The sequence below is a fragment of the Lynx canadensis genome, chromosome A2 (genome assembly GCF_007474595.2).
Source record: "Lynx canadensis isolate LIC74 chromosome A2, mLynCan4.pri.v2, whole genome shotgun sequence".
Classification (NCBI taxonomy): domain Eukaryota; kingdom Metazoa; phylum Chordata; class Mammalia; order Carnivora; family Felidae; genus Lynx; species Lynx canadensis.
In genome coordinates, this window is record NC_044304.2 from 126,233,609 (window position 1) to 126,255,515 (window position 21,907).

Here is a 21,907-nt window from a genome sequence, read left to right on the forward strand (position 1 = left end):
AGAGAGAGAATCCCAAGAAGGCTTTGCGTGCTGTCAGCCAGAGTCCAATGTGGGGCTCAAACTCATGAACTGTGAATCATGACCTGAGCGGAAGTCAAGAGCGAGATGCTTAACCAAATGAACCATTCAGGTGCCTCTCCAATCATCACTTTCAATTTGCCATCCAGGATATCATCTTCTTATGTCCAAATATCTCAACCAGTTTCATTGGCTTTCCAATAATTTTCAAATATCAAGGAAAGTCCACTTGAAGTCAACTTAATCAACTTTAAAAGGTCAATCACATAGAATTTAAAGCGCTTTCCCCTCCCTGAGGACAGGCCAGGCCTGAGGCCTAAAGAACCTTCACTGGGAAAGAAAGGTATAATAGTGATTTGATTCTTTCTCATTCCTCCCCGGTTTTCTGGGCCTCTCTTTCCCTTCAGCATACTGCGGGATGGGAGAAAGGAAAAAACAATTCTGAGATAGCTGGTTCAGCTGCAGCCCTCCTTCCTCGAGGAGAAGTCTGACACAGGCCTATCCTAGCCGGCACCTCCACTACAGCACGGCCACTGCAAGAAGCCGCCTAGAGTGGACTACTAACAAAACTCTGAAATTTTAAAACACAGTAGGAAAAAACAAAAGACTTAACTGATTGTATACCCATTTTATGAAATACATGCAGTCAGTGACAATAATGCTGACAAAAAAGGTTGACAGTTTTTAATGACATGAGAAAATACAGGTATGTAAACAAAAAATATACTAACCTCAATTATGAACATTAGGGATGGGACAAGGAAAACACACTAAATGTCAATAGTGATTATCTGTTAGCGACAGAATAATGGGATTTTATTCTCTTCTCTATACTTTTCCAACTTTCTATACTGAACATATATTTCTTTTATGACTGGAAAAATATAATGTTTAAGTGTCGTCTACTTTGTAAACTCCAAGTCTTTCTATTTACCACCTACTTTCTCCCACTTGCCAGTTAGTCATTGATATCCTTTCTCTGGAGTATTTGTGTTTAAAAAAAAGAACACATGGGGGAACAATCTTAACAATTCAAATATTTTTCTATAGATTTTTAGGCAGAGCAGACTGCTGGTAGAGTTGGTATGGCTTGCACACTTGAGGCCTCCTCATGGAGGAAGCAGCCACTTGCCTCAGCCATGTGAAGATCTAGCCCTGACTTACCTATAAATATCAAATGTATTCTCTGCTGCCTTTCAACCATAAGAATAGCAAACACAAACAGTAAGCAATCAGATATTACATAGTTTTACTGATCAGTTTTAAAAGTTTGGAACCAAATCATCTTAATATATAGACAACCCTATTGCCCAGGTCTTAGTTCCCTAGTCTGGAGGAATGTGACCTTGTTTCTTGCTTTTGTGTCCATCTTACAACTATGCCAACTCTTCCATCACTGTGTTAGAAAATGATATAACAGAATCTCCTCTTGAGTTCTATAAGAACAATATCAGGTAGGATATTTCTTCCTAAAAATGGGCTGAAATATGCCACCAAACAGTTTTGCCTTTTAAAATTGGACCAAAAACCATTATTTTTTTGCTAAATTATGAATCAATACCAGAGTAATAGAGAATAGAGAATCAATATTGATATCTCTGCTCATATCAACTATTTCTGAATCCTTCTCTTTATAAGAGGATGTTCTGAAGCTTTGTATATCTTACAGACATAAAAACAAATAGATTTTCAGAGAGCTCAAACCTAGAGCAAAAAGGAAGTAAATACAAACAAACAATTGTTCAGCATGAAGGAAATGATCCTATCTCTCCCATGATCTAGATGTTATTTATAATGTTACATAAAATAAAACATAAAAATAAAAATAAAATAAAACATTCTTCATAATGCTACAGCACTACCATCTCATGACCCTGAATCACTCTTATTCTTTTCTAGGAAAACAAGAAGCGGGGTGCCTAGGTGGCTCAGTCGGTTGAGTGTCTGACTCTTCATTTTGGCTCAGGTCACGATCTCACAGTTTGTGAGATGAGCCCCGCGTTGGGCTCTGCGCTGACAGCATGGAGCCTGTCTGGGATTCTCTCTCCCTTTCTCGCTCTCTGCTCTCCCCTGCTCTTTCTAAACTCTCTCTCTCAAAATAAATAAATAAAAATAACAAAAACCCCAGAATTGTATAATCAGGAAGACAGCAAAATAAGAGGACCCTAAACTCACCTCGCCACATGGATACAACTAGGCAACACTCACATCAGTGTAAATAACCCAGAAAATGGGAAGACTGGCAAAACAAACTCCACAACTAAAGGTAGAGAAGAGGCCACAATGAAGAGGGTAGGAAGGGTGGAAGTGTGGTAGGGAGCTAAACAGGCCATCTGCAGGAGGGAACCTGTGGACGCAGAGCGGGGAGAGAAACAGATCCTTTCACTGGGGAGCCCACAAGGGGAAGGCAAATCCCCACATCATTTAACTCAGAAAACCAGAGAATACGAATTTCACTAGTTTTTACAACCAGTGGGACTTAAAGCCTAGAATTTACCATTATCAGCTGGCTCAGCTCTGAGAGAGCCCAGAAGGCAAATGAAAACTGAGTCCCCACCCTTAAGGGGACAGCACAATAAACAGCCCAGAGAGATATACGGAAGCAGCAGTTTGAAAAATGCCTGGGGCATAAGGGAGGGAGAGTTATTTACTAATTGCAGAGCCTGTTCCAGTGGGGCAGATTAAACTGGGAGGCTCCTCCAAGAACAAAGGAGCTGGCAGGGCCATTTCCCTCTCCTACCCCCAGCATTAACACATGCTACCCTGCAGGAATCACCACACTCCCTACCTAACTTGCTTACAACCTACCCTGCCCCCTCCAGCCAGGCCAGCCTCAGTCCCTGTGCTGCAAGTCCCCTCCAGAAGACCAGCGCAAACCTTGCCAACACCATCTGCCGACTGTGAGCTTTGCAGGGCCTCCTGTGGGAGATACATGCACCTTGTTAAAACTGGGATTTATTCCTGGGATGCAAGGGTGATTCATTATTTGCAAATCAATCAAAGTGATATATCACATCAACCAGAGAAAGGATAAAACTATAGGATCATCTCAATAGATACAGAGAAAGCATCTGACAAGAACAACAACGATTTATGGTGAAAACTGGGGACAAAGTAGGTCTAGGGGGAATATACCCCAACATAATAAAGGAAAACCCACAAGGGCACCTGGGTGGCTCAGCTGGTTAGTGTCCAACTTGATTTCAGCTCAGGTCATGCTCCCAAGGTCATGGGATCAAGTCCTGTGCCAGGCTCCGTGCTAAGCATGAAGCCTGCTTGAGATTCTCTCTCTCCCCCTCGGTCCCTCTCACCTATTTGTTCTCTTTCTAAAAAAAAAAAATTTTTTTATTTATATAAAAAAAAAAAAAGTCCACAGCTAACATTATTCTCAATAGGGAAAAAAATGAGAGCTTTTCCCCTAAGGTCAAGAACAAGACAAGGATGTCCACTCCTACCACTTTTATTCAACATAGTACTTAAAGTCTTAGCCACAGCAATCAGACAAGAAAAAGAAATAAAAGGCACCCAAATTGGTAAGGAAGAAGTAAAACTTTCACTATTTACAGATGCCATATTATATATAGAAAACCCTAAAAAGTCTATCCAACAACTATTAGAACTAATAAATGAATTCAGTAAGGTTGCAGGATACAAAATCAATGTACAGAAAGCTGTTGCATTTCTATACACTAATAATGAAATAGCAGAAAAAGAAATTAAGAAAAGAATCCTATTTATAATTATACCAAGAATAATAAAATACCTAGGAATAAACATAACCAAGGAGGTGCAAGACCTGTACTCTGAAAACTATAAAACACTGACTGAAAAAAATTGAAGATGACACAAATGGAAAGACAGTCCATGCTCATGGATGGGAAGAACGAATATTGTTAAAATGTCCATACTACCCAAAGCAACCTACAGATTTAAATTTTTTTTTATGTTTATTTAGTTTTGAGAGAGAGAGTGCAAGCAGGGGAGGGGCAGAGAGAGGGAGACACAGAATCCGAAGCAGGCTCCAGGCTCTGAGCTGTCAGCACAGAGCCCGACGCGGGGCTCGAACTCACGAACTGTGAGATCATGACCTGAGCTGAAGTCAGACGCTTAACCAACTGAGCCACCCAGGCACCCCAGCAACCTACAGATTTAAAGTAATCCCTCCCTATCAAAATACCAACAGCATTTTTCACAGAACTAGAACCAACAATCCTAAAATTTGTATGGAACCACAAAGACCCCAAATAGCAAATGCAATTTTGAAAAAGAAAAACAAAACTGGAGGTATCACAATTCCAGTCTTCAAGTTACATTACAAAGCTGTAGTAACCCAAACAGTATGGTACTGCTACAAAAATAGAATGGAAAAGAAGAGAAAACCCAAAAAGAAACCCACAATTATATGGTCAATTAATCTTTAACACATGGGGCAAAAATATGCAATAGGAAAAAGACAGTTTCTCCAACAAATGGTGCTGGGAAAACTGGACAGCTACATGCAAAAGAATGAAACTAGACCAATTTCTTACACCATAAACAAAAATAAACTCAAAACACATTAAGAACCTAACTGTGAGACCTAAAACTATAAAAATAGTAGAAGAAACCACAGGAAGTAGTGTCTCTTAGCCACAGCAACATTTTTCTAGATATGTCTCCTTCTGAGGCAAGGGAAACAAAAGCAAATATAAACTATTGGGACTACATCAAAATAAAAAGCTTCTTCTGCACAGAAAAGGAAACCAACAAACCAAAAACAACCTAGTGAATGATAGAAGATATTTGTAAATGACATATGCGATAAAGGGTTAGTATCCAAAATACATAAAGAACTTATACAACTGAACACCAAAAAATCCTCAAAATAATCCAATTAAAAATGGGCAGAAAACATGAACAGACATTTCTCCAAAGAAGACAAACAGATAGCCAAAGGACACATGAAAAGACACTCAGCATCACTCATCATTAGGGAAAGGCAAATCAATACCCCAATGAGATTTCACCTCACACCTGTCAGTGTTTTAAAATAAAAAAACACTTTTTCTGATGGAAAGATGGCAGCATAGGAGGACGCTGGGCTCACCACATCCTGTTGATCACTTAGATTCCACCCACACCTGCCTAAATAACCCAGAAAACCACCAGAAGACTAGCAGAAAGGACTCTCCAGAGCCAAGCATAGACAAGAGGCCCACAAAAGAGGGTAGGAAGGGCAGAGAGGTGGTGCACGCTACACAGACTGGCAGGAGGGAGCCGGGGCTGTGGAGGGGCAGCCCGCCGGCAAGGTAGAGCCCCCGAGTCTGACTTGCAAAAGCGGAGGGGCCAGACTGCGTGAGTTCTGACAGCCAGCGGGACTTGACATCTGGAATGTTAAAAGCCAACAGCTCTGCTCTCAGAGAGCAGGAGGTCTAGAGGACAACGGGAGAAAGAGCTGTTGAGCCCTGGAGGACAGAGCTCAGCTTGGCGGGGAACAAAGGCGCTGGCCAGCGCCATCTCCCTCGCCCATCCCCCAGCCAAAATCCCAAAGGGAACCAGTTCCCATCAGGGAACTTGCTTGCACCGCGCAGACACCCAACGCTGTGCTTCTGCTGATCCATCCCTCTGACAGGTCTACCTCCCTCCTGGTGCTTCAGGGCCCCTCCGGAAGCGGACCACCAAAGGCAAAGCAAGCTGAGTCTGCGTCTCCCGCCTCTGTGCACCTTGCGGACCCACCCCAGCTAATACGCCAGATTCCATCGAAGCAGCACCACAAGCTGGCAGTGTGCAAGTAGCCCAGACAGAGGCCACACCACTCCACAGTGAGTCCTACCCTTGGGAGAGGGGAAGATAAGGTAAACACCAGTCTGACTGTGGTCCCAGTGGTGGGCTGGGGGCAGACAACGGGTCTGACAGCGGCCCCACCCACCAACGTAAGTTACTCCAGACAGCACAGAGGAAGAGCCCTGCAGTTCCGTGCCACTCCAGGGACTATCCAAAATGACGAAACAGAAGAATTCTCCTCAAAAGAAACTCCAGGAAGTAGTGACAGCTAACAAACTGATCAAAAACGATTTAAGCAATATAACAGAAAATGAATTTAAAATAATAGTCATAATATTAATCACTGGGCTTGAAAAAAGTATAGAGGACAGCAGAGAATCTACTGCTACAGAGATCAAGGGACCAAGAAACAGTCAGGAGGAGCTAAAAAATGCTATAAATGAGCTGCAAAATAAAATGGAGGTGACCACAGCTCGGATTGAAGAGGCAGAGGAGAGAATAGATGAATTAGAAGATAAAATCATGGAAAAAGAGGAAGCTGAGAAAAAGAGAGATTAAAAATATACAGGAGTATGAGGGGAGAATTAGAGAACTAAGCGATGCTATGAAATGCAATAATATACACATAATTGGGATTCCAGAGGAGGAAGAGAGAGAGAAAGGTGCTGAAGGTGTACTTGAAGAAATCATAGCTGAGAACTTCCCTGATCTGGGCAAGGAAAAAGACATTGAAATCCAACAGGCACAGAGAACTCCCTTCAGACGTAACTTGAATTGATCTTCTGCATGACATATCATAGTGAAACTGGCAAAATACAAGGATAAAGAGAAAATTCTGAAAGCAGCTAAGGATAAACATGTTCTAACATATAAAGGGAGACCGATAAGACTAGTGATGGATCTATCTACTGAAACTTGGCAGGACAGAGGGAATGGCAGGAAATCTTCAGTGTGATGAATAGAAAAAATATGCAGCTGAGAATCCTTTATCCAGCAAGTCTCTCATTTAGAATAGAAGGAGAGATAAAGGTCTTCCCAAACAGACAAAAACTGAAGGAATTCATCACCACTAAACCAGCCCTACCAGAGATCCTAAGGGGGATCCTGTGAGACAAAGTACCAGAGACATCACTACAAGCATGAAACCTACAGACATCACAACGACTCTAAACCCATATCTTTCTATAATAACACTGAATGTAAATGGACTAAATGCTCCAACCAAAAGACACAGGGTATCATACTGGATAAAAAAAAACCAAGACCCATCTATTTGCTGTCTACAAGAGACTCATTTTAGACCTGAGGACACCTTCAGATTGAAAGCGAGGGGTATCATACTACTGGAAGTCAAAAGAAAGCTGGAGTAGTCATATCAGACAAACTAGATTTTAAATTAAAGGCTGTAACAAGAGATGAAGAAGAGTATTATATAATAATTACAGGGTCTATCCATCAGGAAGAGCTAACAATTATAAATGTCTATGTGCCGAATACAGGAGCCCCCAAATATATTAAACAATTACTCACAAACATAAGCAACCTTATTGATAAGAATATGGTAATTGCAGGAATTTAATACTCCACTTACAACAATGGATAGATCATCTAGACACATGGTCAATAAAGAAACAAGGGCCCTGAATGATACATTGGATCAGATGGACTTGACAGATCTATTTAGAACTCTGCATCCCAAAGCAACAGAATATACTTTCTTCTTGAGTGCACATGGAACATTCTCCAAGATAGATCACATAATGGGTCACAAAACAGCCTTTCATAAGTATACAAGAATTGAGATCATACCATGCATACTTTCAGACCACAATGCTATGAAGCTTGAAATCAACCACAGGAAAAAGTCTGGAAAACCTCCAAAAGCATGGAGGTTAAAGAACACCCTACTAAAGAATGAGTGGGTCAACCAGGCAATTAGAGAAGAAATTAAAAAATATATGGAAACAAACGAAAATGAAAATACAACAATCCAAATGCTTTGGGATGCAGCGAAGGCAGTCCTGAGAGGAAAATACATAGCAATCCAGGCCTATCTCAAGAAACAAGAAAAATCCCCAATACAAAGTCTAACAGCACACCTAAAGGAAACAGAAGCAAAACAGCAAAGACACCCCAAACCCAGCAGAAGAAGAGAAATAATAAAGATCAGAGCAGAAATAAACAATATAGAATCCAAAAAAAACTGTAGAGCAGATCAATGAAACAAAGAGTTGGTTTTTTGAGAAAACAATCAAAATTGATAAACCTCTAGCCAGGCTTCTCAAAAAGAAAAGGGAGATGACCCAAATAGATAAAATCATGAATGCAAATGGAATTATTATAACCAATCCCTCAGAAATACAAGAAATAGGGGCGCCTGGGTGGCGCAGTCGGTTACGCGTCCGACTTCAGCCAGGTCACGATCTCGCAGTCCGTGAGTTCGAGCCCCGCGTCGGGCTCTGGGCTGATGGCTCAGAGCCTGGAGCCTGTTTCCGATTCTGTGTCTCCCTCTCTCTCTGCCCCTCCCCCGTTCATGCTCTGTCTCTCTCTGTCCCAAAAATAAATAAAAGACGTTGAAAAAAAAATTTAAGAAATACAAGAAATTATCAGGGAATACTATGAAAAATTATATGCCAACAAACTGTGGACAACCTGGAAGAAATGGACAAATTCCTAAACACCCACACACTCCCAAAACTCAAACAGGAAGAAATAGAAAGTTTGAACAGACCCATAACCAGCGAAGAAATTGAATCAGTTATCAAAAATCTCCCAACAAATAAGATGGCTTATTGGGGACCAGATGGCTTCCCTGGGGAATTCTACCAGACGTTTAAAGCAGAGAAAATACCTATCCTTCTCAAGCTATTCCAAAAAATAGAAAGGGAAGGAAAACTTCCAGACTCATTCTATGAAGCCAGCATTACTTTGATTCCTAAACCAGACAGAGACACAGTAAAAAAAGAGAACTACAGGCCAATATCCCTGATGAATATGGATGCAAAAATTCTCAATAAGATACTAGCAAATCGAATTCAACAGCATATAAAAAGAATTATACACCATGATCAAGTGGGATTCATTCCTGGGCTGCAGGGCTGGGTCAACATTCACAAATCAATCAATGTGATATATCACATTAATAAAAGAAAAGAACCATATGATCCTGTCAATCGATGCAGAAAAAGCATTTCACAAAATTCAGCATCCATTCTTAATAAAAGCCCTCGAGAAAGTCAGGATAGAAGGAACATACTTAAACATCATAAAAGCCATTTATGAAAAGCCCATAGCTAGTATCATCCTCAATGGGGAAAAACTGAGAGCTTTCTCCCTGAGATCAGGAACACAACAGGGATGTCCACTCTCACCGCTGTTGTTTAACATAGTGTTGGAAGTTCTAGCATCAGCAATCAGACAACAAAATGAAATCAAAGGCATAAAAATTGGCAAAGATGAAGTTAAGCCTTCACTCTTTGCAGATGACATGATATTATACATGGAAAACCCAAGAGACTCCACCAAAAGTCTGCTAGAACTGATACATGAATTCAGCAAAGTCGCAGGATACAAAATCAATGTCCAGAAATCAGTTGCATTCTTATACACTAATAATGAAGCAACAGAAAGACAAAGAGACTGATCCCATTCACAATTGCACCAAGAACCATAAAATATCTAGGAATAAACTTAACCAAAGATGTAAAAGATCTGTATGCTGAAAACTATAGAAAGCTTATGAAGGAAATTGAAGAAGATACAAAGAAATGGAAAAACAGTCCATGCTCATGGATTGGAAGAATAAATATTATTAAAATGTCAATACTACCCAAAGCTATCTACACATTCAATGCAATCCCAATCAAAATTGCACTAGTATTCTTCTCAAAGCTAGAACAAGCAATCTTAAAATTTGTATGGAACCACAAAAGGCCCCAAATAGCCAAAGTAATTTTGAAGAAGAAGACCAAAGCAGGAAGCATCACAATCCCAGACTTTAGCCTCTACTACAAAGCTGTAATGATCAAGACAGCATGGTATTGGCACAAAAACAGATACATAGACCAATGGAATAGAATAGAAACCCCAGAACTAGACCCACAAAAGTATGGCCAACTAATCTTTGACAAAGCAGGAAAGAATATCCAATGGAAAAAAGTCTCTTTAACAAATGGTGCTGGGAGAGCTGGACAACAACATGAAGAAGAATGAAACTAGACCACTTTCTTACACCAGTCACAAAAACAAACTCAAAATGGATAAAGGATCTGAATGTGAGACAGGAAACCATCAAAACCCTAGAGGGGAAAGTAGGAAAAAACCTCTCTGACTTCAGCCGCAGAAATTTCTTACTTGACACATCCCCAAAGGCAAGGGAATTAAAACCAAAAATGAATTACTGGGACCTTATGGAGATAAAAAGCTTCTTCACAGCAAAGGAAACAATCAATAAAACTAAAAGGCAACCAACAGAATGGGAAAAGATATTTGCAAATGACATATCAGAGAAAGGGCTAGTATCCAAAATCTATAAAAAGCTCACCAAACTCCACACCTGAAAAACAAATAATCCAGTGAAGAAATGGGCAGAAGACATGAATAGACACTTCTCTAAAGAAGACATCCAGATGGCCAACGTCACTCCTCATCAGGGAAATACAAATCAAAACCACACTCAGATACTACCTGATGCCAGTCAGAGTGGCCAAAATGAACAAATCAGGAGACTATAGATGCTGGCGAGGATGTGGAGAAACGGGAACCCTCTTGCACTGTTGGTGGGAATGCAAACTGGTGCAGCCACTCTGGAAAACAGTATGGAGGTTCCTCAAAAAATTAAAAATAGACCTACCCTATGACCCAGCAATAGCACTGCTAGGAATTTACCCAAGGGATACAGGAGTACTGATGCATAGGGCACTTGTACCCCAATGTTGATAGCAGCACTCTCAACAATAGCCAAATTATGGAAAGAGCCTAAATGTCCATCAACTGATGAATGGATAAAGAAATTGTGGTTTATATACACAATGGAGTACTACGTGGCAATGAGAAAGAATGAAATATGGCCCTTTGTAGCAACGTGGATGGAACTGGAGAGTGTGATGCTAAGTGAAATAAGCCATACAGAGAAAGACAGATACTGTATGTTTTCACTCTTATGTGGATCCTGAGAAACTTAACAGAAGTCCATGGGGGAGGGGAAGAAAAAAAAAAGAGGTTAGAGTGGGAGAGAACCAAAGCATAAGAGACTCTTAAAAACTGAGAACTGAGGGTTGATGGGGGGTGGGAGGGAGGGGAGGGTGGGTGATGGGTATTGAGGAGGGCACCTTTTGGGATGAGCACTGGGTGTTGTATAGAAACCAATTTGCCAATAAGTTTCATATATATATATATATATATATAGTTTCATATATATATATATATATATATATATATATATATATATAAAGAATAGTCAAATAGCACAATGTAACATTCAAACCACTAGTCCAGAAAATAAAAAATCTCTATATAAAACTTTTAGCATTGTATGCAGTGCTGGGGGGCTCAGTTGGTTAAACATCTGACTGGATCTCAGCTTAGGTCTTGATCTCAGGATTGTAAATTTAAGCTCAGTGTTGGGCTCCACACCCAGCATGGAGCCTACTTTAAAAAGAAAACAAAACACTTGGCATTATCTTAGATCATTTTAAAAACTTTCTGAAAAATCTTAACATTCTGGTGAATGATCTGCTTTTGGTATACCTGCTAATTCTGTTTACTGTTTAGTAGTTTGAAAATCTGACCATCAATCATGAACCACTTCAACAGTCCTGTGTAGAAAAACTATCTCCCTTCTTAATTGCAGTTTTCACTCAGTGAAAAACTGTGTACAATAGGGACACTATTATGATACGAGTCGGGGTGATATTGTGAAAGACTAGAAATGAGTAGATCTAGTTTTACATTAATGCCTTACTAAATGTGTCATCTTGAGTATGTCATTTTACTTTTCACAGGTTTAGTTTCTTCACAGGCAAAATGGAGATGAAAATTTTTGCCATTTACCTCAAAGAGTTGTTGTGAGGATGAAATTAGAGACAATACCAAGAAAGGAGAAAAGGAAAGAATGTGTTTTGCAATCTATTTCCCACATGACTGTATACAGGTTTAACAGAAGATAGCTGGGTCTTAATTTTACAATTTAAAGTAACTGATTTGACATCCATCCAGTCCCAACCCTCCCTTCATTACTTTCCTTTTTAGTAAATTCTAACACCTAGAACTCTTCCCCCACCACCCATCCAAATACTGAATAACCCCTAGGAGATCATATAGACCTTGTCTTTAAGTCAGTGTTTTCCAAACTGTTTCCTGTAGAAAAGTGGTTAACAAGGTATCATTTTTAAGAGTTTTATGGCCAAATGTGATTGGAAAATATTGTATTAAACAAAATTAAACAAGACTCTTCCAAGCCTTCATTTTGATGCTGTACATGGTCAATCTCAGGGATGAATATAACATTTTGTGTCTTCCAACTTATGTGACCCTCTTTTCTCATGCAGTATTCCTCAAATCAGTTTGAAAATACTTATTTCAGATAAGCATGAGTTGTGTACACACCCATACACTCTCTCTGGTACTTTGAGATTCTCAGAATGAAAAGCAAAATCCCAAATACTAAATGAATTTTCCAATGGTGACTACTACTTCTTGGCAGCAAATTAAGTAAGATATGGATTACTCAATCAGATCATTAGGTCTCCACTTAAGGTACTACAGCCACAAACTGATGGGACACCAGAGCAGTAGTCATACTCAGATACCTTTAGCTGTGAGCAGTCACTACTCTGTAAAGCCACTGAGTGTAATACCTGGGAGAAACAATAGATTCATCCTTACATTCCAATTAAAAAAAAAAAAAAACACTATGTTGACCCCTTAAAAAACATACATTCAGGTTAAACCTGACCCTTGGGCCACAAATATGGATCCATTGTTTGTAAAGTACATCACTAAATTTCTACATTACCATCTAGAAAGTAAGGGCCATTCATTCATTCATCTTATTTGTGCTAATCACTGATACATTTTTTTAAGGTTTTAAGTAATCTCTACACCCAGTGTAAGGCTTGAACTCACAACCCTGAGATCAAGAATTATACACTCTACTGACTGAACCAGCCAGACACCCCTAATCACTGATACTTTTGTTATTTTTATATTTTATAATCTAAGCCCCCATTTAACCATTAGACTGGAAAAGATGACACATAAACCAACAAAATTTAGTAATACTCTGATAGAGGTATAAATATTGAGATGATGGAGAAAGGTAAATAAAAGTAGGCCACTAGAGGAAATAGAGGGCATTCTGGACAAAGGAAAGAATAGTGTCAGAAGCATACACAAAATTAAGTGAAATAGAGTTTCTGGGCTGGAGAGGCATCATAAGTCTCATTTATTTAATGCCAGGAACTGAGCTAGATTCTGGGTCCCTGGCTGGTGCATCCAGAGAGTGTGCGCCCGAACCCCAGGCATCGCCCAACAGACCCCCAAAGCTTGGCCAAGGCAACTTCAGGTGAGCCACCCACCCCCCCCCAGCCCCTTGTGAGCACAGCAGGTGGCGCTCTACCCCAGCTGAGCTGGGAGAGGTTGGGGAGGGGATGCAGGGCCCCGGGCCCGTAGACCTTTGGTGGGGAGCCTGAGAGTCACCCAGCAGCTGGCACGGTGCACAGCATACACACACAGCCTTCAGACCCAGATTTCAGACACCCAACAGCTGGCAAGGCCTGCCCCTTAATGTCCCACACGGCAGGGCTGGACAAGGGGTCCCAGACCTGGCAGGTGCTCTGTCCCGCCTTCCTGCAGCCGCCTGGGTCCCTAATCTCACCATTTCCCTCCCATATGCTGCCTTCCTCACTCCCAGGGTCTGTGGATCTCCTCTTTTTGGAGGAAGGAGAAGATTAAGAAGAGGTTTGCCAGTTGGGTGGGGAGCACAGGACCTCCTTCAGACCTAGGCAGGAGCCTGTGAATTGTGGAGGGGTTGTCAGGACTGTCTTTGGGTTTGGAGCCTTCGACAGCAGGCTGGGGGTGGTGGGGAGGCCTGTCCACCCCTCCTGCTCCACAGACCTGACCTGGACCCCTCCTCACACCAAGATCTGACTCCCATGTGGCAAATTCCTTCAGAGTCTTACTGGGATTGGAAGAAGCCCTCTGGCACAGAGACTCCTAGAGGTCTTCAGGAGGTCTCCAGCTATCAACCCTGAGACTCTGCTCCCTACCAAGCCCCACATGCTCCCCTTCCAGATCAAGCATGGTGTCCAGGGTCTGGGGGCGGGGTTGAGTAGGACCCTGGATGGAGGCAGCTGCCCCTACTCCTCACTGATGGAGCTGGACCACTGTTCAAGAGAGAGGGGACAGAACCTTCTGGAGGTGGGAGCTGAAGATCCAGGCTGGCAGCGAACATAGCTGCTCTGTCTCCCCTAGGTCCTGCTGAGCCTGCAGGTATAGCTGATAAATAAAATACTCTTTTTATCAAAGGAGTCAGTCTAGTGGTGAAGACAAAAAAAAAAAAAAAAAAAAAAAAAAGAGGATAGCAGCATGATAAACGCTATGCTAGATAATTTCCACAAGATACTGTGGGATTACAGAGTTGACTTGGAAATGTAAGCATGAGCCAGATCATGAAAGATGAAAGACCTACAGGCCATGCTACAGATTTCGGACCTAATCTCAAATTATGAGGAGACCTGAAGTGTTTCAGGAAGGCAAATGACATCAGACTTGTATCTTAGAAAGACACTGATGCAGTGTAGAGAGCAGGGGAGACTGAAGCAAATACTTTTGCCAATACATAATTCAGTTTTCCATAAAATAGAAATTGTAGACTATGACCAGATTATAAGAAAAGTATTAAAAACATATATATTCTACATATGCAGAATGTAATAGATTGAGCGATCTGAGACACTGAGTCTAACATCAATGAAGGGAACAAATGAAAGAACACAGTTGGACTAAAAAAGATGTCACCCGCAGCCTTCTTCCCGCCCCGCCCCCGCCCCCACTGCATGTTTGCGTCCTCAGGGCTGGGGGTAGTCTGGATGTATACAGTGGTGACTGGGAATATCAGAGGGCAACTGCTACCAGGATAAGAGATTTATAAACAGCTTAGTAATGAAGACTCTTCTTTTACCACCTATCAGGAAAAAGCAGATATTCAAGCTGTTCTGTAGCAAAGATCCTGTTAAGAACCTAAGAACGCATGTTACGCAAAATTTCAAAGGCAAATCAACAAAATGCTGTTTCAGTGAGTCATCTAGGTCATAGCTTCTTCCAAAGACATACAATCTGATGGTGTATTTCCATCTCTGAATATAAAAAATCTTCCTTGCTATTTATTAGGTTAACAAATGACTCCACTTCTCATACAGAACATCTAACACAGAACATACTAAACTCTCAATCTTTAAAAAAAAAAAAAAACTCACAATTTTAGGTTATCTGTGAAAGGTTTGTGATTTGCTAAACACAAAACTATGTCACCTAAGGAGAGGTAAGATTTAAAGGTGGCTTGCTTTTTCTTCCCCTTTTTATTTGAATGACTTGAGGTCTACCAAGATAAAGTACTACAACATTCGTACAATTAAACCTTAGCCTCAAGGAACCTTTTATAAGGCCTAAGGAAACCTTAGCCGCAAGGAAATGTTGCGTCAAGACATCCTGCTATCAGTGAAGCTGTCTGATTTCCAATTAAGTTGCTTCCAACAAAAACGGAAAATAAACACATCTTGCTTTTAGAACATGACATGATTTTATGTATTATTCAAAAGCATGTGTTTTAATATAATGAATTACCTATTCCATTTACACAAGACCTTGTTTTCTGAGAACCACACTTAAAATTAAAAGTCTTTATGTTATGCCAACCATTGGTCCCAGTACAACAGAGCTTATTATATTTAATAGATCTGGTAAAATAGAGGTGGTGAACTGGCAACCCAAGGGATAAATGTGGCCCAGGAACAAGTTTTCCTTGGTCTGGACAGCCTTTGTTAATTGAATTAGCAGTTAACATTTACTTGGAGATAAGCAATTTACATGTTTCTATGTCAGAATAAAGATACATTACAAAGTATAATGTAAAATTACATGAATTTAAGATAAAACAGATTTGCTCCTGATTTCCATGATTATTCTCTTTACATCTCTATTAGGTTATCTTCTTAGTAAAGCTTGAAAAGCATTCTCCTGAGTTGTCACACTGAATATACATTATAGAAAGAACTGCATTGAAATGGTTAACTTTTAGGTTTTTGTACTTGGAGCACTGTTATCTGAAGTAAAAGAATTTTCAGTTAACACAGCTTGTGGAAACTGAGCTTTTCTGTGATTAATACGCAATGTGAAAGAAGAACTAAAAGTTTTTACAAAATAAATGACACAACTGGATATATAATATGACAAAAACAGAATCTTGATTTAATTAGCCACAGTATTTTTAGGTCTCAAATTGAGAGAGATCTGTGAGGTCCTAGAAAGAGTTCTAAATAATCATTTTCATTCTACACCATAATGTGCAAGGAAAACTTCAGAGACTGAGCCCATTTCTCTCCTACAAAGCAAGAGTCCTACAAATTAATCCCAAATCAAAGAAAAAAATATACACATATTAATGTTTGTTTATTTCTGAGAAAGAGAGAGAGATAGAGAGAGAGAGACAGAGAGACAGAATCTGAAGCAGGCTCCAGGCTCTGAGCTGTCAGCACAGAGCCTGATGTGGGGCAAGATCATGACCTGAGCCGTAGTCAGATGCTTAACCAACTGAGCCACCCACACGTCCCCCAAATCAAGGAATATATTTTTTTTTCAACGTTTATTTTATTTTTGGGACAGAGAGAGACAGAGCATGAACGGGGGAGGGGCAGAGAGAGGGAGACACAAAATCGGAAACAGGCTCCAGGCTCTGAGCCATCAGCCCAGAGCCCGACGCGGGGCTCGAACTCACGGACCGCGAGATCGTGACCTGGCTGAAGTCGGACGCTTAACCGACTGCGCCACCCAGGCGCCCCAAGGAATATTTTTAAAAGAAGGCAATTCTCCAATTTCTTAGTTACATTTAAATGTCTGACAAACCTTTTATTTAACATAGTAATTCTTACAAACAGCTAAAATCCATTCTGCTATTGGTTGAAAGGGTTATATCTTAAGGTATCGTAAAGATTAACAAGTACACATCTATGGAGTACTTTGGCATACTACAATAGAAACATAAATATGTTTTATTGTATGTTTTTGACATCTCAATACTTTGCAAACTTATCTGTACATTTCTTCCAGTAATTGCAAGCCTTTAACGTCTGTTCTTTATCCAGACTAACATTCCTTAATACTTATTTCCCTGTCTTTCCCAAGTTCATCTTTTCCCCCAGAGGTTATGATGCAAGATGTCTATAACCAAATCAGAGGTTCAAAAGCTTTCTTTCTTTCTTTATAAATCAATTCAGTGCTTTATTTTTACTTAGATGTTTGATTTTAAGCATTGCTTCTATCTCTACTTCATGCCACTGTTTGTGGCTTTTTTCTACTACTGCGTTTACTACTTACTACAGACACTAGTGAATTACTCATGGCTGGTGTAGCACCATCCTCAGTAGGAAAGCAAAGGTGGTAGCTGCCTTCATGAGAACTATTCCACAGAGAGAGAGCAGGGAATATCTTCCTATTTTAACTAATTCATATAAATGCTTCCTTCCATTAATATGGGTAATCAATAACTACCCTTACAAATAGTTCTTTTGAAATATATAAAGTCTTAGGAATAGGAAAACACTGGATACAGTATTTCAATTGTAGAAGGAATTTTTGAAAACTATTTTTTAATTTTTTAATTTATGGATTAAATTAATGTATTTTATGTATTTATCTTGAGAGAGAGAAAGAGAGCAGGGGATGGGGTAGAAAGAGAGAGGGAGAGAGAGAATCCCAAGAAGGCTCTGTGCTGTCAGTGCAGAGCCCCATGCAAGGCTCGGTCTCACAAACTGTGAGACCACGACCTGAGCCGAAATCGAGAATCAGATGCTTAACTGACTGAGCCACCAGGCACCCCTTACACTATTTTCCATTATTTTTTTCATTTGAAGACACTTAAGTAATTTTATTTTAACACTTATCAATTCTGGATTATGTATACTCCACCTGAAGCAGAAAGGGAACAGATGAAATGCAACAGTCAGGACAATAGTAAAAGAGAAGTAGTACAGAGCCTTACTGGAAGGGATGTTGCTGCTTTGTTCCCTGGCAGAGCCACAAGGTCAGGAAGAGAGAAATCAACACCTATAATGTTGTGGATAGCCTGTCTGGGGAGCCCTTCCCAGTCTTCCTAAGGCATTCATTAACACTGTATTGAGTTGAGACTGAAGTCATAACTAAAAGAGGACGATGGGTGCCCTTACTGGGAGATACTTTTGTCTCACAGTTCTAAAAAAACCAGCAAAATCACTATTACACAAGTATATATCATAAAGAGGAAAAAATATCTTCAATGTCCTCATAATTAGCTTCTGCCAGAGGCATGGATCCTTGCCAGCAAAGTGAGAGGATCTTTCCATCTGGTGCCCTTTGGGTGCTGGGGGTGGCAAAGGGACAGCCAGGCTAAAACCATGCTGTGAAACAGTGGTGTGCTGGAGCCCCATCATTCTGGCTTGTGAGGACTGAATTTTTATTAATTTGCAAGCAGTTCATGTTACACTGCTTGAAACTGATCATGGTGGAAGTATTCATATTTACATCATGGACACTGAGAGCTGGTTTTCCAACATGCCATTGTGTGGAAGTCAGCAGCACTTGAAACAGACTCCTGGTTCTGCACCTTACTATATGTGACCTCAGGAAAGTTACTACACTTCTCTACGTCATTTTTTTCAACTGGTAAAACTACAAGTATTGCACCTCATGTGAGGAACTAAAAATGGTAACAGCTATAAAGTACTAAGCAATCAGAGTAACAAGCAAATATTAAGTAGTCTATCAATGCTAGTTATAATCTGTCACACATTGATGGTTCATGTGACTTTGTCCTTAAATTTCAAAGCAATTTTAATGGAGCAAGGGTCCTTAAATAAAAGGGCAATGTCAACAATTTCATAATAATACAAGTATATGGAGAACAAATGTTTTTGTTCGCTCTTCCCCTGCTACCCTCAAGGCAAAATTTCTAACTTACTATACACTTAATTTACTTGGCCTTCTGTACAAATATCATACAACTAAAAAGTATTAGAAAGTATTACAATGCCAAAGAACCCCATGCTTATGGTAAATATTATATGAATATAGGGCCCAGGCTCAATTTGTGAATAGTAATGTAACACAATGGACCTTTACAAAGCTATCAGAGAGCAGGCCTTACAACTGACCAGGAATCTCAAACTGACAGCAAATACAGCAGCCCAAACAGATGTTTCATTTGAATACAGAGTTTTTTTCTTCTTCTTTTCTAAAATATGAATGTAAATAAATGCCTTTAAGAGATCAACTTAAGCCCACCAGTCCCCATCTCTTACATCTAGGAAAGTCTGAAGGAAACCAGAAGCAAGCTTCTAAGAGTCCTCTCCAAATGAAGTCACAAAGGATGCAAGTAACTTCTCCAGCAACTGAGTTCTAAGAACAGGTAAAGAGTGGTCTACCAAGGAAACTTGTTACAGATCAGCACCCAAGGTTTTAATTGGGAACTAGTACAGAAGCACCCCTATGCCTACCATGTTCTAAAATTCCAGACTCTCAAAAGGAAAAGAGGTGTCCAATATAAACACTTTGCACAACTCAGGCACAGCAAACTACTCTTACCATTTAAGGCAAGTTTTATTTCAGTCAACTGTTTACCAGTCAAGTTCTCAGACTAAGGCCAACGTTGCAAGCAGACCTTTCTAAGTCAGTGGTATCAGGCCTGCTATCAACTGCTTTTGCACACCTACCTTTAATTTTTCTTCCCTGACAGCCAGAGGAGCCTCGTCCAAAGGTCTTTACCTGATACCCCAAAGCCTTCTTTCTCTCATACAAAAGCGACCCATTTGCCAACCACTAATTATCCCCACTGCTCCAGTTTTATTAATACATACGAAAATAATTCAACCGTTATCTTATCTAGCCAAACAAAAGTTGACTTATTTTCCCAATGTTATTAAATATCACTCTACTAATCAGAACCTCTAGTTAGCATGAGCTAGCCTGGATCTACACTGAGATAGGATTCCAGCCAGAGGTAGAAAACAAGTCACTTAAGTTGTCCATTGGCTTTATCATGTAAATATATAATTTCCATTTGACTTGCTGGAAATACTGAAAATAGTTCAAGGACTCTTATTACTACCCTGAAGACTCTTCTCATCTCTCACTTCCAATCTTACTCAACAAAGTGCACAGTGCAAAGCCAAATGGATTTGGTATCTAGGTTTCCCAGGGGCAGTCAGCCCCCAGGAAGTAGGACAAAAAGTGCACTGGCTGCCAGTTTTGCTGTATGAGGGCGCCACTGAGGAGCCACTTCTAAGCCGCTGGTGAGGATGCACCTGACCCTTAACAGCTTTCAGCATTCTCTCACCCCAGATCCCTTCTTCAACTCCCAGGAAGCACTGCACTCCTTCCTGCAAAGGTCCAGAGCCACACAAAACAGATATTCTCAGTTTCTGTCAAGTTTAAAAATACTCAAGGGTTGGGAAGCTGAGGGCCACCATGGCTGTCAGCAAGAGGGTGAGCAGGGTTCAGCAGGCTCCACCTGGAATTATATTCAAGTCCAATAGCCTATGCTAGACCCCATGAACCACCTCACGGACCTGTCTCCTGGGGGACCTAATGCTTAGATCACAAAAACCTGCATCCTGGAACTCCTGGACATTGATGGGACAATCAACTGAGACTGACCAGAGCTTGAGCACTGCTTTGGTTCCATTCTGATAGACTTACCTTGTGCATGGAAAGTTTAGCACTGTTCTGCCAATGTGTGCACTGGAGAGGACCATGGTCACTCCAACAACAGTGCAGACTGCCTTCCATTGAAGGATTCAGATCCTGACTATCTGCTAGGGGTCGACAAGGCCTTGAGGGTAGAGGCCAGAGACCATCAGGTGACTTGGCTATCCTGGTCCCCTTGTGTAGCATGTTTCTGAATCCCGAGACTAGCTCTGAAGCTATGTTTTTGCTTCACAGCTGGGGGCGGGGAAGGATGTATGACATCATGTCATAATCCACTCAGATGCTAAATAGGAATTTAAGCAAATTTTATGGAGGCCTTGTTCTAATGAATCCCTTTTATTCAATTAAAGTGGTTTAAACAGTACACTAGGCATTTGTTGACAGCATTCTCCCAAAGGGTGGCCTTTGAAGTACAGCCAGTAGGATTGCTGGTGCTATTTACTCGAGCAACCCAAGTATAGGTTTATCTCCTCAAGCCGGAATTGGGTTAAAATAAAGACTGTAAAGCCACAGGCCAAGCAGTGTCAGTTCTCAATCTGTGGAGCAGCTGATCTTCCTGTCTTCCAGGGAAATGAGAGAACACTCATTTTGATCCAATGGTGGGAAATCTCTTTCCCAATTGGTAGGGTTTAGGGTAGGACACCAAATTAAAGAATATTGGTAGGTAAATCTCAGCCATCTCTTTCAGCACTAATGGGGAAAAAAGCAAATAGCATTTTCATAATTATCATAAATTTTAAATGAGTGAAATCCCTATTCAGTTGATTGCAATGTCCGAAATAAAAATCACAAAATGACTGCCAAAACAGGAATAAAGACAATAGTTGCCCTTATTAGTATTTAGTACAATCTCAGCACTTCTAAATAAAAAGTGCCCATTAAAAATCTAGAGAAGCAGTTGAAAAAGTTTCTTCTAATAAAGGAAAATAAATAGCAAAACTAAAATTATTATAATCCTAAAATAAGCTTTACATAATGGCTTCAAAAGGCTTGTCAGATTCCGTCATTTATTGCAACAAAAATCTGCTGGCCACAAGTCCAAGGAACTGTATTATAGCAAAAATGCTAAAATAGGGCACACACCACAGGCAAATGGAACCACGCAGTTTCACCTAGCCTACAAACAGATTTTCAATCACTCACAAAGCCAAGTTGAACCTCATGTATTATA

The 21,907-nt window shown here is 40.4% G+C and overlaps 1 protein-coding gene across 1 annotated transcript in view; it reads right to left on the minus strand.

The window, feature by feature from the left end:
• KIAA0895 (KIAA0895 ortholog) overlaps positions 1-21,907 on the minus strand; it is a 73,311-nt gene that overhangs the window by 23,332 nt on the left and 28,072 nt on the right. The window lies entirely within an intron of this gene.